The sequence below is a fragment of the Crotalus tigris genome, unplaced genomic scaffold (assembly GCF_016545835.1).
Source record: "Crotalus tigris isolate CLP2741 ecotype Arizona unplaced genomic scaffold, ASM1654583v1 scf7180000020943.996319, whole genome shotgun sequence".
Lineage (NCBI taxonomy): Eukaryota > Metazoa > Chordata > Lepidosauria > Squamata > Viperidae > Crotalus > Crotalus tigris.
In genome coordinates, this window is record NW_024098271.1 from 260,571 (window position 1) to 279,545 (window position 18,975).

Sequence of the window (18,975 nt, forward strand, 5' to 3'; positions counted from 1 at the left end):
GGATGATTATGAAAGCTTTGAACTGAATTCTGTAAAGTTGGTTACTGTATTTGTGAAAGACAGCCTTGAATTATAAATTGAACATGAGGCAATAGATCTTCCTGCAAAGAGAGAAAATGCAGTTTCAGGCAGCATCAAGAGAAGTTTACCTTCCAAATTGTAGCATTTAGCTGCTGCACTTCATTTTGCTTTGGTAAAATTCTATTTTTGTGTCCTGTTCTGGTCGCTGCATTTAAAAAGGCTTCAGAGAAATTAGAGCTGTTTCCGAGAAGAACAAGGAGGTGATCAAGAGTCTAGAACAGTCTTGTCAGTGAAGAGCTGTTAATATTTAGCCTTGAGAAAAGATAACTAAGGAAAGAAATGATAACAATATTTAAATGCCTGAAAGGATATCACATTGAAAAAGATCAACCTCTATTATCTCTCATTCCAAAATGTAGGATGAAGAATAGTAGACTTAAATTACAGGAAGGCAGATTCTGTTTGGATTTTGGAGAAGAAGAAAAAGCGCAACTTCCTGACAGTTCACAGTGAAACCAATTACAGAGAAAGTGATAGGTTTCTATTCACTGGATATATTCAAGAAGAGACTGGATTTGTTAGGCCTAAGCCCAGAGATGACAGAGTGAAATCTAGTTGAGTTCAATCCTTTATTTGCTTACACCTAATGGACAGAATCTTGCCGAATTAAAGCTATAATCTTCTAACCTACCAGATATATCCTGAGAGCTTTTAGGGTGTGGCTACTCTGAACCTCTTCCCCCTCTCCCATCTAGTTTGGGACTGCACAGTGTCTTAATCTGGGCCTTTCTCAGAGAAAGCTCTATGTTGCCAAAACTCTTCCCCCCCCACTGCTCCTCCAGGTGCACATTCCATCACAAGACTAGACATTTAATTTGGATTTGTGCAATGAGTGAGGGATGGGGAGCTGGACTCTCTGGCATAAATGGCCCTTTTCAAGTTTGTAATTCTGTTAGCGAGTACCTTCAGAAGCCGATCAAAGTATAAGGAAACCTTAGAAGAAGTCCTTTATATTGCCTTCTGAAATACTCTGAAGATACAGTTTGAAAAATTGCTTCAAAACTAATCAGATATATTCTTTTTGCTTTATTCCAGTCAAATATTTAGCTGTAATGTGTAGCCTTTTGAACATCTTTCAGAATCAGTTCCACATCCAATATCCTTTTTTTTTTCTTTGAAAATATTTTATTGATTTTTTAATTTTTAAGAAAAAGTACTCAGGACACACTGTGGTGTTTGGTAATCAGACATTCCAAAGTAAAAACATAAATAAACAACTCAACTCAATACATTCACTGTCTCCTCTCTATTTCCCTCAAATAACATAATATGTTTCCTCTTCCACAGTTGGCAGGTGGATACGGGCATGCATCACCAGAGCATATCTGGCTGAGTCATTGCCGGTTCCACGACGGATTACAGCCCATTCCACATGGAATGCAGCTACTTCTGTGGCATGGGCCACCCAGGCTTCCATCGAAGAGGTCTGCAGAGCGGCCACATGGGCTTCGCCATCTCCTTTCATTAGGCACTATAAAATTGATAGGTTTGCCTCGGCTGAGGCTTCCTTCGGTAGGAGAGTTCTCCAACAGGTTTTACATCAAAGTGCCACCCCGGACCAGTCTACTACCCACCCTCAGGGACAGTAGGCTTTGGTATGTCCCATTGGTGGATTCTCCATCTCCAGTGCTGGAGAAGGGGCATTGTCTTACCTGAATGCCTTTTCTCAGCACAGAGATGGAGAATCCACTCCCGCCCTTGTAGGTCATCAGGCCTAGGGTTAGTTAATTTTGTGAGCCACAACGTCTGCCGTCAGTCAATGGCTATGCTCGCGTCAAGACTGGGATCTCTATGGTCCAGGACGGGCGTGGCAACTTTGGCTGACTTGATCTGATTGGACAGGAATACAGTCTAAACCCATTGGTGGATTCTCCATCTCCGTGCTGAGAAAGGCGTTCCAGCTGATTGGTGCTTTCCAGTTGATTGGTGCTTCTTCAGGGCTCAGCAGAAGCACCAGGATCAGCGCCGAGCTCCAGCTGGAGCCTGGCACTGATCCTGGCACTTCCACTGAGCCCTGACAGTCCTGAAGAAGCGCCGATCAGCTGGAAAGCAGCACTGATCCTGGCACTTCCCCTGAGCCCTGACAGCCCTGCAGCTCCAGCCATCTCTCGCTCAGGCTTATGTGGTGCTGCCACCCATTCAGCTCATTCCCCTCCCCCACTACCACCTTTCTAGGATGGTCGCGTACCACCTGCCAGGTGCCAATGTACCACAGGTGGTACCCGTACCACTGGTTGAAAAGCCCTGCTGTACAGTATATTGCTTCCATCTACCTTGCCTGCCAGATTGTATCTCCACCGCAGAGATAATTTGCTGGTTGAAGTTGGGGATGGCTCCTTGACTTTCATTAAAGAAGAGTCAGTTGAAAGTACCATCAGTTTTTACATGGCTCAAATGCACACAATATGGAAATAGGTATGTCTCCCAGCTCTTGAAAATCTGAAAATGGTAACTAGTCTTTGTTTGATATGGCAGATAGGGCATTCATAAAGCTGCTTATCTTTATGAGTGCTCATCTTCTCAAATACTAATTTTAGTTGCATATAATTTAAGCAAAACAGTGATTATTTTAGTTTACCAATCATTACCTGTCACCAGCTCCGCTTTGGTTTACCCAGAATTTAAAGAAAAGATAGTGGTATGCTTTTCATACCTACTAAGCCAGCGGTTCTCAACCTGTGGATCGCGACCCCATTTGGGGTCGAATGACCATTTCACGGGGGTCGCCAAACAATGCAGTCCGCCATTTTTTCCCTTTTTCCTTAGCTGAGCTACTCTCTTTTATTCTATTGGCTTTTGAAAGCCAATAGAATAGACTCTCTTGAATAGAGCCTAATTCTATTGGCTTTCAAAAGCCAATAGGAATTGTCCAGGCTGTCTCTGCCCTGCTGAGCCCGCCAAAAGCCCCAGTCTGCAAACGGTGCTGCAGGTTGTCTGCAGCAAAGGCGAGCTGTCTGGAAGCTTCCACCCCTCCCTGCTGAGCAACTACTAAATGTAAGTAAAAGAGGGCCAGGGGTGGGAGGTGGGAGGCCGGCAGGCGCAGGGAGGGTTGCTGGCACATGTGGGACCCGGCGGGTGGCTTACCTCCCTTGGGCTGGGCCAGCTGGTGGCCTAGCCGGTGGTCGGCCTGCGCCGTCGCTGCCCCTTGCCAGCTGCGCCTCGGCAAGGGGCAGCGCATGCGTGGCGCTCCTGGGCAGGGAAAGTCCTCGACTTACGACCAGTTGGGTAGTCCTCGACTTACGACCGGTTGGGTAGTCCTCGACTTATGACCGGTTGGGGTTGCAGCATTAAAAAGGTTGAGAACCACTGTACTAAGCCAAAATGCAGTTAACTTGGTTTTCGCATACCCTATCAAGTAAGACCATCCATGGAGATACGTAAGTAATAGTTTATGCTTAAACTTGTATCAATCCAGTCAGGGTAGCTTATACGATAAGTTGCAGTGAAGCGATCACATTATTTACATTACAGAGAAAGTAAGAAACTGCTGTTTCTCAGGTTTCCTGCATTTTTAATATCGCAGTTGAAGTGAGAATTGAGGAGTGGCCTCCTTTCTAGTAGACCAGGAACCCTTGTCTCTGTCTTGTGGAGTTTTGGTATCTGCTCCAACAATACTCCTATTCCCCATTGCATTGTCTTTTTTTCCATTGAGCTACAACATCCACATTGTATGGGTGATTTTGTTGCTGTTATGAACATTTTCACTCTTGGCTGTTTGTCTCTCTTCCTTCTTCCTGGCCTGGAAGCTGTTCCTAGCAGAACCCATTCCAGAGCTTTTCAATTTCATTTCCTCTAGAAAGATTGGCTACAGTTTCCAGAATTGTGAGCCAGTACAGTATGGCCAACAGCAGCTGTAATCCAACATTTTTGAATTCCTGAATTCCCAATTGAGTTGTAGTAGACTTTGGTGTACAATCACATGTTTGGTCTAGGACAGTGCTTCTCAACGTTTGTGTGACGGCGACCCCTGTCACACAAATGTGCCGCGCATGCGCAGTGCGGCGTGCATGCGCGGCGCCGCCCCCGAGGGGGAAAAATGGCGGCTCGCCTTGTTTGGTGACCCCCGAGAAATGGTCGATCGACCCCAAATGGGGTCGCGACCCATAGGTTGAGAACCGCTGGTCTAGGACATTCTCTCCCTCTTTAATGCTCTCTGAATGACCTCTGTCCTGTTCTAGTTCAGAAGTAGAATGCTTGCTTTTTCTGACATCCTATACCCAGTTCTACAAGTTGCTCTCTAATCCAGTGCTAATGGGAAGGCTGTTTATGTCAGTATACTTGTGCAATGCGTGTGGGAAGGCTCTGCAGACCGGTTCCATCATGCTGTCACTGCCCCTCACTGTTCAATGGAATATCATAATTGAACGTGATTATGATTAGTCATTGCAGTAATCTGTGGGAAGTTGCTCCTGCTGCTGCTTTGTTGACGTTTTTCACTCATAGCAACAATTGAGGTTTTAATTGTGTCACTAGGAGAGCATGTAATTAGAATTTGTTATTTTAGTTAAGGTTAGTGTATGGATAACTATTTTATGCAAGCCTATGTATTGTCTTGGGTTACTGACTTGAAGTTAATTTTCATTTCCAACTTCCTTGGTAAAATACGTTTTTCACATGATTTTTTTCCTACCTTTTATAAATGGAATTATCTTTTCTTTGCACTATTAGGGTTTGTGGTAGTGTCTTTTGTTTTAACAGAATGAATGAAGAAAAAAAAAGCTTCCATGTTTGAAAAGAAATGATAGCATCGTAAGAATAAGGTAGGCTATTGCACAGCTTCCAGTCCATTTAATGGGCTCTATGTAGGTCAGTGTTTCTCAACCTTGACAATTTTAAGGTATGTGGACTTCAACTCCCAGAATTCCACAGCCAGCATTGCTGTGGAATTCTGGGAGTTGAAGTCCACATGCCTTAAAATTGTCAAGGTTGAGAAACACTGATGTAGGTGAACTTCTCAATACATCATAACTTTGAGGATTCCCCCCCCCCCCAGTTACTTGGAAATGAACTGCTCATGGAAGTCTTTTTACAATGGCTACACATATGCTTGTTTCAAGCTAGTCTTCAGAACTATTTTGAGAGTCCTTTATAGTAGTCCTTCAGTAGTATCAGCTGGGAGAGTTTGGCTCTTTTTGAATCTAATTTTGAACAACATATTAAATTTAGCTACTTATATTTTAAGCCACACACATTAAAATGATTTTTTTTTTCATTTTGAAGTTTAGCATTGCTATTATCCTTTCAAAGTTTGGGTGATCTTAAAAAGAAACATAATTGTGGAAATGTAGTTAATAAAATCCTGTGATTATTGCATTTTTACAGACAGTTGCCATCACAACACCTTGTTTATCTTGAGGGTGGAAGTCATTGGTTAAAAAAAAAGTGTATTGGGAGGGTATTGCATTTCAGCATCTTCTGCAACCTGTCAGAACTAGCCATTTTAAAGACCAGTGGATGCCAGATTCTGTGCCTGCTGTCACTACTCATATGATAGCACTTGTGTTGGTATAAGCAACCAAAGCAAAAAAGTAGTTGTGAAATTGATCCCACTTTTAATTAAAATTCTTTCATTAGGAAGAGGGTAAATGCAACTCTAAATATTGCACACGTTTCTATATTCAAGTCAGAACTGGCTGATCTGACTGTGCAGCAGTTACGCTACAAAAAAGGAATGTAACTCCAAGGATGAATTCACTCTCAGCATTGAACTGTAGCTTCCTTTTCCTGCCTCCAGTTCTGGTCTTGGCACCTCCCTTGAATTATGACTTGTGCTTGTGAGCCATCTGCTTCCTCCTGCCGTACGCACCATTCTGATGGAACTGAAAAGGTGTGTTTAAATATTATTAAAATGAAGACTGACTGACTAGTTCCTGGTGTTTGAACTAGTCAGTTCAAACTGTGTTTGCTTCGCTCTCCAATAGCATTTTTTTTTAAAAAGGTCTTTGCATTCTTTTTTAAAGGAAAGTTCTGTAGATTGTGCATGTTTACAGTTTTGCTCATGCATATAAATGAATGAAAAGTTTGTAATGAAGTAATTTTATGGGACACTGGAAAAACAGACAGGAAAACAATTCAAGTAGTTGTTATTTAGTGCCCAGCAAATTGATTGTAAAGTGAAACAGACACTAAGTGAAACTGTGATTGTGCTTATGAGGACTTTTAATGCAAGTCAGGCAAAATATTTGTTCAAATTTTTATAGGAAAGGATGATATGTAGAAATAACTTGCAGTTAATATTACTACCCCAAAATCATATGAATCAATCTATAAATATGAAAAACACATACGTAGGGCATCTTTAATAGAACAGCTCGTTGAGTTTTTAGTCTGGACAGAGTTTATCATTAAAACAGGAATTTTAAACATTAGCAACCCAGGAATTTTAAACATTAGCAATACATGAAAGAAATGCAGTTTAAAATCAGAATCTGATTTATCAAACTTCAGTGAATTTTATTCTAAATTAAATCTGTATTGTAAGTGTGTGGGTGGTAGAATCGGGGTAGAACAGGGCAGTGAGCAATCAGATGGACTCTATAGTATACTAGGGAGATGACATTCAAGTTTTCAGCGCTGTACAACTGAAGCCCCTTTACATGTGTCATGACCTTGCACAAGTCTTTACATATTTATTACATACAGCTTTAGGTGCTTGCTTGTTAGGAGCACTGATTTTGAATTGTATGCCCTGGGCATACTATATGAAGGACTTGGGAATTGCTTAATAGTGAAAGTAATGCATTTTATTGTAAACCAGAGTGTTTTAAAGAAATCTTAATAGGAATGTATGTACTGATAGAACTTTTATTGTAGCAGCAGCTCTAAACAGACTTCCTAGGGAGTAACTATAATTGAATGTAATAGGATTTTAAAGATAACATTATATGACTTGGCTACTAAGGCTTTTAAAAAGAAATAATAAGGCAGCTATTTATTCAACATATCTTAAAATATTATCTTTGTATAATACTATGTAGCTTGTTGACTTTTGCTACTAAATTAGCTTTTAAAGGCAAGTGAAGTAAAAATTGGTTGCCTAGCAACCTGTTCCAGATTAAAAGGTGAATGGGTCAATAAGTAACCAGCAGTATCATGTGACATTGGTCTGAGGATCTGTGAACCCCTAAAATGTATGCTGCTTGTTAATTTTTAATGTTCCATAAAATTATTGCTGATGGCTAACTTTGAATTATAATGATTTGTGAGCTGAAATATTTGAAGATAAATTTTTGAAAGATTAACTTCTCATTTCATTATTATACAAAACAGAAGGGATATCTTTTCCAATAGTGATAGATAGGATAAATGGGTTTCATAAATGGGCCTATGGTGTCATGGTTTCTGTAGTAATAAGTAGAATCACTTGTATGAATCATTGTTCATACAATCTGGTACATTATAGTCATGTTTTACAAACCACCACAGTATTGCTCACACAACAATCAAAATTATGGCATTGAGGGATATGGCATTGAGTGATATGTGAATGGCATTGACTTATATCTAAATCAAGGCCCAAGCAACAATATTTCTGTAAATGTCAATTCTGTTTCTTCACTGGATTGAATGTGTATTCCCACTGATTTGGCGAATGGCCATAGATTTTTTCTTACATGTTCTACATACATGTTCTACATACATGTTTTACTTGGGATGTGCTTAGAAGTAGACATTTCCTGTCTCTAACGTGGAACTATTGTGAATCTTTGATTTAAGTCAGAAATGGTACATAATCTTTCCAAATTAAAAAAAATGAATGGTATAAGTGAAAGCAGTAGTCAATGTTAATTGTCTTTTAAAAAGCATGTAATGTGATAGTCTGTGATGATATCTTCAGCTGATGATTAGAGAAGGAAGAGAATAAAGTTCTCCAATTTCACCACCTGATACTTAGCAAAATTGATCTTGTTAAAGAAAAAGTCCTGGTAACATTTCTTCTTAAAATAGAGTTTGTCATTTGGCTCACAGCAGGACATACCAGGAATGACATCACATGTCTTGGGTGGCAAACTTCTTTCTCTCCAGGCCATTATTACTGAAAGGCCTTTTTGTTGTCTATTGAAAGCATCCTGCTGCATATAGATGTGTTTGACCATAATAATAGTTCATGCAAAGATTTATAAGCATTTTCATATTGTCTAATTTGCAAGGATTCTGTGGTTTGGTGAAAAGAAGCAAATTCATTTTTATTCATTCTTGTATGCCATCAAATCCTGTAGAGCAGGGATCCCCAACCCCCGGTCCGTGGACCAGTACTGGGCAGCGGCATTCCAGCAACTGGGCCGCACAAACAAGCAAAGCCCCATTGGCAAGATTCAGGCAGCACACAAAACCACGCACCCTCTGGTCCGTGGAAAAACCTCTCTCCACGGAACCGGTCCCTGGTGCCCAAAAGGTTGGGGACCTCTGCTGTAGAGCTCCCAATGGTCAACTTGTTTGCATAGATAAACATCCGCGGAAGGTAACATGAAAACCTTTATGGTAAAAAATAAAATAAAATTAAATCAAACTATAGTAAGTACATGTTAGCAATGCATACATATATCTTGAAGTCAGATGACACAGTCAATTTACAAATGCTCTGTGAAAGTTTTGAGCATCTTCCTGAACCAGATCAAGGAAAGAACAAGCTTAACGGAGAGTCCAGATGTTGCTACGCTGACTGTCCATATTAACTGACTATGCTGCTGATCCCTAATTCTTCTGACAAAGGATTGTGAAATGGCACATGGGGAATGAAGGGAGAACATGCTTGTGCCCTTTCCTCTCTTAACAGGGGCTATGGATTGTCAAAGAAAGCGGAAGATTTGTAATGGGGTATTGTTGTTGTATGGCATGGCTTGACATGCAGAGGCCCTGTTTTGTTGTTATAAAAGGATGCTAAACCACATGGCCCAACTTAAGAAATTTCTCTTGCCTTCATTGGTGTGGGTTGGGGAATATTTCCAATACTGAAAGCATTTGCATAAAAAAAAAAGACATCCCCTGAAAAACAGTGCATTTGCTATGGCAAAAAAGCACCTTCTCTCTAGTTTCCATGGTAAATACTCCCCCGTAATTGAGTCATAGACACAGGAAGTTCTATAAAAGAAACAAATGTCTTGAGCCCACCTAATAAGGCTGCCTGTGTTAGTAGTGCATGTACTTTGCACAACAAATACCAATGGCAGAACCAAAGCACATAAAGGCAAAACTGTTTAACACCTCTGTTGTGTACCTCCTTAGTTCGTAGGGATGATCAAAATGATTCACATCATCTGAATTTTTAAAAATGTTTAATACTACCAATTTTTGTAAGAATATAATTGAGCCAGTTTAAGCAAGAAATTAGCAGGGATCGGGGCCTTGGTGTGCTGCAGATCAGTGGGAGGGAAAATAACAGGATTTGGTGTAACATTGTTAAAGAGAGCCATTATGATGTATTCAGAATTTTCTATTGCTTTCTTATTTTGTATAGAAGATAATTCCATTTCAGTAGGGTACTAAGGAACTCTGGCTAACTTGAAATACCATCACGACAGACTAATAAAATATACTGTCCCATTTCAATCCACATACAAGAAAGTTTTAAGGACTTTATTGATAGTCTAAGCCCTTAATATTAATTCCCCAGGTTCCCACTCGCACCCAAGGCAAACCAATGTTGAGTCCAGCAGTGCTCAGTCTAGGTACCAAATTCAAAAGCAAAAGCAAGGCAAGACCCAAAAAGTCCATAATCCAGGGCCAATCTGAAATCCATGGTATGAGTCCAAAATCCACGAGCAAGTCTGAAATCCAAATGCAGCACAATTTAGAGTCCAGGAGAACTGAATTTACAAAGACAAAGCATGCACAGGGCAGGAGAACAACCCTATGCTCCACTCGTCTGACTAAATAGGTGCTTGCTAGTGTAGCTCATCAGGGATAAAGCTGCTTCCTTGAGAGTAGCCTTGCCAATCTCCATTCAGCCTACCTCTCTTCTGCCCTGTGTATCTGTGGATCAGGTGGAAGAGGTAATCCCCACTGGCCGCCTGCAGCTGTGCACCTTCATGTGAACTTCCAGCGGGGTCTCTGAGCTCTCCCACTGCAGCTGTGCCTCTCCTTTTTCTTCTCCAGTGGGATGTTCATCTGGTCGCCTCTCAAGAGACTCCTCTGCTACGCCTGGCCTCTCTATTCCTTGCTTGGAGCCTTCAGCAACTTTCTGGTGCTTCTCCGCAATGCCCTCTCGGAGCTCTATGGAGTTGCCTCTTCCTTATCATCTGAGCTGGCATCTGGGGAAGCCATCACATATACTGCCTTATCACCTCTTACTGGAGTGACTACTTAAGATTTTCTGGAGCAAGTACCTGGAGGAAAACATCATTCTAATTTCTTCCCTTACAAATGTAAGAACTGTACCATTTTTGACACCCTTCCCACCTACCAAAGTGAGTAAAAGTCAATGGGATTTGTTGTGGAAGCATTTATCTTTTCTTACAATTCCATGTAGGACACACAAAAATGAGATTAAAGCTTTTTGTGAACCATTGTATATTAAATTCTGCTCAGAATAGAGTTACCAGATGTCCGATATGTTTAGTAGGCATAGCCTTAAAAACAAATTTGCCAGCTTTTGAGTGCCTTGATTTAAAATTTTTTTTCACAACAGTAGTTGTTCAAACTTTCATGCAGTACGTCTTTGTGAATTGTATGTTTCTGGTTTTTCATCTGTCAACTGACAGACTCAACAACTAGATTTATGTGAATTAATGTATTTTCTGATTCTAGCAATCAGCTTCAGTCCAGCCTCTTCAAATCTATTACAACTGTAGTCTGTAGATCACATCAAAAGTTGAAAAGCACACCATTTCGATTCTATATTACCACTACTGTAGTATATGTGCTTGAAAATAAAGATTTGTTAGAAAAAATACTATGAATGAAAAACCAATCTTTCTGATGCTGAAAAAGTAATTTCATATACATGTAGTAAGCCTAAGTATATTTTTGTATGTTTTTTTGCTATGATTTATTTTGCAGAAGTCAAGAAAGCTAAACAGTTGATGTGTCCTTCCTTTTCCTAACTTTCCAATATTTCTCCCTTTAGCTGTTTAGCTGGGTAAATCTAACCCAGAAGAACTGGAAGCCAATTGAACTGAATTACGTTCAGTAACTGCATTACGTAACTGCATTACGTAGAATGTTGTATATAGATAAAATTGCCACATGGTTTAATGCCACCTAGAAATTTCAAATGATGAGGTTTTATTAGTACTCCTTCTCTTCTGTTTTCAATTAATGGAGAGTTTGCAAGTTTGCATATTGAAGGAATGGGTATTGCTTTCAGTTTTATGCAACAGTATAAGAGTATGAGAACAGGTTACAAGTTACAGCAAATCTTAAAAGTTGTACAATATTGGCTTACGAAACAGAAGAGTGGGAAGATTTCTCTATCAAGATCAGATATTATTGTTGAGCAAATAGCCTAGTTATCTTGTCACTAGGTGTATTTGTTAGTAGGAGAGAAGATCTTCCTATGTATTGTGCTTTAATTATATTTCAGATCACCACATTTCTTACTCATTAACAACTAACTTAACACTGAAATACTTAATACTTTAAACATGAAAAGAAAGATTGCTTTCAGAAATGCTTAGCAGTTCAAACAATTTTCCTTGTTTCAGTGGCCATTTAAAATTGTAATATGACTTTAAAAAGTGGGACAATTAAAAAAACTGGACGGAAGGTGAGATACTTATTTGATATTATTCTGAGCTCTGCATACTAGTCAGAAAGCAACAAGAGTTTTACTGTTTTCTGGACTTCCGGTTTGTTGCTGCGGCCGCTGCGGACACTTGGAAGGTGACTCCGTCTTCCACGTCCGCTTTTCCTTCGCTGGGGGACCCTGGAAAGGGTCGAAAGTTGCCCTGTAGAGGCAACAAGCAAGGAGGGGACTCCTGTTTGATCACGGGAGGGCGTTAGCCCTCCTGCTTGATCTGGGCAGCCCTCCAAGCTGGTGGAGAAAAGACCAGCCATAGCAATATGGCTTGTCACTAGGCTGCAGACAGCCGAAGTCAAATCTACTATCAAGTACTCTGAAAGCAATGCGGATGAAACTGGGTGAGATCTGATCTTCTCTTTACCCCAAGTACCTTCTTTTCCTGTAAAGGCTGTTTGAAGTATCTCCCCCCTGTGAGGAGAGAGGGAAGGGAATTTCTATCCCACCCTCTAAGAATAGTGGCATCTGACTAACAGGAGAATCAAAGCATTAAAAAGAACAACTTTAATCTAATTGGATTTATATTTTCCTGAAAGTTAGAGATTAAAATTTTTCCTATTTCTATTGGAGACTTTTGTTTTTATCTACTGAAAAAGAAATAAAATTGAAAAAAGAATTAGAAAAATTCAGGACTTAAAAAACTTTAAATGGCATTGGTGACATCTTGTGGTGAAGCTTGGTATTGCAATTTGTCATTTCCTAAAAAGAGACTTGGCCCAAAGCCCAGACCTAGATAAGACTTTCCTGACCTTGGAACCATCTGTGAGAAGATTTAGCTATAAGAGAACAGCTAGGCAGCAAAATTGGCCCACTTGAACTGTGATTGTAAATCTTTACTGACTTTTGCTTAACAAATAACTTTTAGTAGAAAAACTATTTACAAATAAGTGAAAGAGATGGATGAAAACCAGGAAAAGATTCTTTCTATGTTGAAAGCAATACATGAAGCACTCTCGTAAGCTTGTGATAAAATAAGACCTAAAATAAAAGATCAAGATGCCAGCTTAGATGCACAAAGTCAAATTTTGACTACTACTAAAGAACCAACAATGCAGAAGATAACAGAAGAAGCAGGACAACCAAATATGAAGACAGAGGACTCAGTTGGCCATCAAATACACCTGATGGAAAATCCAGAAAAGGAAGTGACACCACTGAAAATGGAAATGACTTTCTATATAAATCAGAAGAAATTTGAGAAAGAGTTTTACTGTTTTCCAAGTTACTTTGTAAGGTTATGATTATGGTGAATTTGAGATGCTTGTAAAGCTATTTCTGATATATCTCTCAAACGTACTTCAACAGCAGAGGTGATTACTGTCTTTTTATTATGCCTGAAGGAAGGTAAAATACGGTCACTTATGAGGAGCACTTTTGTAGACTCCTGTTTATTTTGGCAATCTAGAAAGCTAGTTTAACAGTCAAGAGAAAAGATGATAAAACCTACTGAAACTGATTCAGAAATTTTCACAACCATAGCTATAGTATCCTACCCTTTCATTGTGGATGAGAAAAAGTTACCAGTTTCTTATATATGTCAGGAACATCATCATCTAGAGCATTGACCCTCAATCTTTGTGGCTTGGTGGCCTGGCTGGGGGGGGGAGGGGAACATGAACAGCAGGCCAGCAGGGGAGGAAAGGGGAACATGAACAGTGGGCCGGTGGGCATGTGTGTGTGTGGTGCTTGACTCGCACAAGTGGTGGGCCAGTGTGTGCACCACTCACATGGCTCAGTTGCAAATAGACCACGGTCCAGTAATGGGCTATGACCCAGATGTTGAGGACCCTGATCTAGAGGCAGACTTATGGGTAGTATGAAAATACTCCTTGAGAAAGCAAGTTTAACTGAAAGAATTAATCAATGGATTTTGTAGATTATTTTTCCTTGATGATACCCTTAGTTTAAGTAAGTACAAAAACTCAAGGCCTTAAAACTTTAAGTTTAGTTTGTATCAGATTTTACTATTATGATCAAAATTAAGTTAAAAAGTAAGTTATATTTTCTGTGGGCTTTTTAGGTAGAGAATATACATTATAGAGAATGTACATGTCGCAGATTTAGTCCTTACAAGTAGATCTTGAAAAACTATTTCTTAACACCCTGGACAAGCATTTCTTATTGCTAGTAATAATACCAGGCTAGATGAACTCCGGATAAGACAGCTTCCTAAAATCTATATATGCTGCAATGCTATGGCTGGGAAAAATCAAGCAGGATGCCTTGGTTAACAATTGCATGGCGTGCAGCAGCTTCCATGAATGCTATCCCTTGTTAGTAATGCAGCTCCACTCACTGGCTGTGCAATTAGAATACATCTCTTTCCTCTTTTCTACTATTACTATTACTTTTCTACTATACATTGGAAGTTTTTTTACTTGCTTACCCATCCTGGACAGCAAATATAAAGGGATACCACAGACTGAAAGACTCTGTCCCTGTGATTCTGGAGAACTGGAAACCTCTGGACACATCCCTCTTCATTGTTCTTTTTATAGAGACATTCAAACAAAATTTATTTTCTCAATAATTAATAAGAAACATGGCCATTTGACACCATTTATCTTCAGTGGTCTCTTAAAGACAACAAATTGTAGTCACAGTGCAGGTAGCCAGATTCTGCACAGCAGCACTAAAGATTCAGTGCAACTTGATGAATAATCCATTATAACCATTTTATATAATTAATGCACCAAATCTTTTGATGTTATCACCCTTTGCATTTTAGTACCTAAGAACTATAGGCTTTCCCCAGTGTAAGGATTAATATTACATTACAGGCTGTGTTCTTGTTTAAGTGATAGATAAAGCTGCCAAATTAGGATTTCAACAGAGTTTTTATTAGTTACTTGCCATTATTTTATTCTAGAACTTTTAACTACATAATCTTTTGAGTATTTTTAATTGTACTGGTCCATGACTGTAATAAATATTTGATTTGATTTGATTTATACTTATTCATTAAATACAAATGCAGCATAAATTTAGCAGTACAGGAGCCCTCAATTTATTTAACAGTAGTTTGAAGCTCCAACAGTGCTAAAAAAAGTAATCTGTCTGCATTTATGACTCTGCAGTGTCCCTGTAATCACATGATCAAAATACAGGTGATTGCTAACTTGCATTTATTTATAACAGTTGCAGTTTCCCAGGTTCACATGATTGCCTTTTGTGATCTTTCCAGGGGGTTCCCAATGAGCAAAATCAATGGGGGAACCTGGATTCACTTAACATTTGTATGATTTGCTTAATAACTGTGATGAGCCATGGTGGCGCAGTGGTTAGAATGCAGTACTGCAGGCTACTTCTGCTGATAGTTGACTGCCAACAGATCCTAACCCAGCTCAAGCGGTATATAAGTGCTATTGCTATTGCTCTTTGCTTAACAACTGTGACAAAAAGGTCATAAAATTGGGGATGATTCATTTAATGAGTGCATTGCTTTGTGTTGGAAGTTCTGTCCCCAACTGTAGTCATAAGAGCTACCTGTATTCTTATTAAAAATAAATACGAAAACCATCCATTCTTATAAAAAAAATAATAAACCCATTTTGTTTACTGTTAAGCAATTGCTATTAAGAAAATCTGGGAAGAAGACAGCAAATATGTGTTATCTTTCGAATAGAATCTTATTTTTGTTGGGAGTAGGACTTCCACAAATACACACACATTAAAAAAGTGTTCAGAGATTGATGGATATATGGTTTTTTATTCTCTAAGGAGAATGTCTGACTTGTAGTGAGTGAGTGGGATTTCAAGCTTGGCTGACCAAGACGTTGTTAATAAAAACTGCCAGTAAGGAATGCCATATTGCAGCAATTAATCATCTGTCTCTCATATTTTCCGCTTGCACTTGAATAAGTGACCCGTACTAGAAAGTAAAGGTTGGTAGTTCTCTTCCTAAGTGTCAGAAGTACCAAAAGGCACCTTATTCAGCTATGGAAATATTATTTAGTAGATTGTTTTCAATTTGCCAAGATGTGTGTATCTTTTGTCTTAATGCTTTGGTAATTAAAAACTGTTGTTATTTTCTTGTTACAAACTTTCTACATCAGTATCTGTTACAACTGGCCCATAAATGTCTGCTTCTTTTTGGAATAATATTTCTCTTAATCTAGGTCAGTGTTTCTCAACCTTGGCAACTTTATGATGTATGTACTTCAATTTTAAGATAAATGGATTTCCAAATTGGCTGGGGAATTCTGGGAATTGAAGTCCACACATCTTGAAGTTGCTAAGGTTGAGAAACACTCATCTAACTCATACTCAACGTGGAAATCTCTGTGTTATTCAGTCGATTTATATAACACATCCACATGAACTTTCTGAGAATTTTTCACAATCTCTGACTACCCAGGAAGACCAGTTTCCAGAAATGTATAGTTTTCCTTTGGAACTGTTATATCTATTTATATAACTTATCAAGTGCAATCTATGCACCTTCAGACAATTCTGATCTGACATTTTATATATATTACATCATTGATTACTTTGATCTTTGGAATCTTACACTGTTTTCTGAGAAAGTTTTTCAGGGGAAATAAGCTTTGAAATAAAATGAGCAAATTGCCAGGAGACCAAGTTAGGCTAATACGACATACTGATCATTTGAAAACAGTACAGATTTTGAATTTTAGAAGAATAAAAGAAAAGAAATAAAAAAGTGAAAAATATGGAAATGGAAATAGGAAAAAAAGGAAAGGAAAAGAAAATTCGAGTGGTTTCTGATCTTGATGGCAGTTATATTTTACTCTCTCTTTCTCTAAATTTACATCATAATTTTCTTCTTTCTAATTACCAAAGATATAAATCACAAGTTCATTTTTTTCTTCTTTCAGCAAAAACTTCATAAGAGATTTCCAGTCACTAATAAATGTAGCCATTGATCTTTCTGTTCATTTTGCTTTCTCTGCTAGTTCAGTCATTTTTACCAACCAATCCAATGTGTATTTCAGAGTCTTTCCATTTTTGAACATATAATAGTAATCAGATTATTATAGAAATAATCTTGCCTTGTCAAAATATTTATCTTTCAAATTTAGTACTGTCCTCTTTATCTGTTTTATAACTTAATTGAAATCTTGATTACATTCTTTGCTGTTTTGAAAAATTTAAAAGTGTTATTTTCCTCTTTATTTCACTTTCTTTAACTCAGAAGAAAAGCTGGTTCACCGAGAAGTTTTCTTTGTCCTGTTGTTTTCAATGAGCTCTTTTCAACTGTAAATTGATTATATCCCAAAGTAATTAAGAAAATGTGGATTGGTCTTACTTAGTGTCATTAGGTGAGCTTTTTCTCCGATGATCCTCCAGCTACTCTACCTATAAGAAGACTACAAAACTTCTATCCTGCAGTATCCTCTTGAGAAGCAGCAATCCAGTGTGCAGATGGGCAAACTCTTGTTTTGCATGTGAACAAGTTGTATAGCAAACATACTAAATATGTTAATCACTTCTGTTCTCTTGTAATACTACTGTCTAAAACATTTTGGGGTTGTATACCTACATGCATAATATTCCTGTGTATCTGTATATTTGTGTGTTTTCATTAAGTCACAAGTGACATGAATAATTACAGAGATATAACCCGTTGAACTGCCACTCTGCAAAATTGTGGAATCTAATACTTAAAACAAGGCAAGGCATAATACCATTTGCTTCCGTAGGAAGATTGGAGTCAGTGTGTCTGTGTCCTAGTGAGATAGGTTAAAGATGCTTAATTTTAGGTGGATGCATCTTTTAATTTTTTTTTTTTTAACTTTAAATGCTTGTGCAGGCCATTTGACTCTTCTTGACTCCTCCTAGCAGGAGTATCTTAAAAACAACAACAGGAAATCCAGTCCCTGTTTCTTTAGTGTACCTTCAGCATGTATTCTGAACAATTTGGATATTGACATCAGTAGTTTGTACTTTGCTTCCAGTTCTTGACATATTTGAGAACAAGAAGCCAGTAGTTCTTGCTTCACATGCAATACTTAAATAAAATCAGAGAGGAATGATTTTATTAAGGTTTTTCCTCTGTCAGGAGGATATATTACACCAGACATGTCAAACTCGCAACGTCATGTGACATTGCCCAACATATCGGGAGTGTTTTGCCATTGCTGGCAATGGGGTGGGCGCAGCTTCTGTGTGATGCATCCGGCCCATGGGCCGGCAGTTTGACATCCCTGTATTACACTAATGGGGACAGATATCCGTTTTCCTTTTCTACCTGCAGCTTCTCATATCCTCCACCAAGTTTTGAAGTGATTGGTTGAATGCCCTATGTCGGGGATGTCAAACTGCTGGCCCATGGGCCAGATGCATCATGCTGAAACCAACCCCACCCTATTGCCGACAATGGAGAAAAATTCATGATATGTCGTGACTGGTCACGTGATATTGCAAGTTTGACACCCCTGCCCTATATCATCTTATTTTATTTGGCACAGTTCTTTAGCAGGAATCAGTAACTGCCTATGTAAATATCTCATGGCAAACTCTTCTTCAGTTCCTCTTGATGGCTAACAGACAAATAAATATGGCTTCCACAGCAGTTCAGAAATAACACTTTTGTCTATAAAGTTGGTGCATAAACTACCATGTATGATTTTTAATCTTGGTTGAAGATTTGTCTTCACTGAACATCCAGATATGTTGGATTACAACTGCTGGAAATGATGGAACTTAATATTTGGAGAACTTGTGTATTTCTTTTTCAAATGATTCTTAGGCAGGTGAGCTCACCTATTATATATGTATTTTCACGTCCTTTAGACTCTTTGCAGTGCTGATGAATTAAATTCAGGGTGACCAAAACTAAATCTGCAAGTTGGTACATGCTGTGTACTGATGGCTTTGTGCAATTCTATTTCTCAGATTTAAAGCTGCAAAGTGACACAATGCATTTCCTGTTTCCCTGGCTCATATGTATCATACTGTAATGCTTTCCTTTGCTCTTTGTTTATATAAATCTAGGCTAAAAGAAAGGTATTTGAAAATTAAGGTACTTGTTAGGACTGGATAAGCCTTTGTCTGGTTTCCCAAATGCATTATATTGGAAGATCTTCTCCTTTGAAGTATGTGGTAAGAATAGGTTGAGAGATAAATTGAATCCTTCAATACAATATACAATTGTATGAGTCATGAGAACCTGGGAAAGGATCAGCCAGTTAAAG

The 18,975-nt window shown here is 38.7% G+C and overlaps 1 protein-coding gene across 6 annotated transcripts in view; it reads left to right on the forward strand.

Annotated features, from left to right (window-relative positions):
* Positions 1–18,975, forward strand: part of TIAM1 (TIAM Rac1 associated GEF 1) — a 208,951-nt gene that overhangs the window by 34,011 nt on the left and 155,965 nt on the right. Inside the window, exon 1 of one of the 6 annotated variants that reach the window (XM_039368859.1) lies at positions 5,816–5,908. The exons of 4 other annotated variants lie outside the window; for them this stretch is intronic. The gene's annotated coding sequence lies outside the window, so the exon portion shown is untranslated. Of the gene's footprint in view, positions 1–5,815; positions 5,909–10,472; positions 10,488–18,975 lie in introns of those variants that run through there. One more of the 6 variants, XM_039368858.1, reaches the window with a different exon arrangement.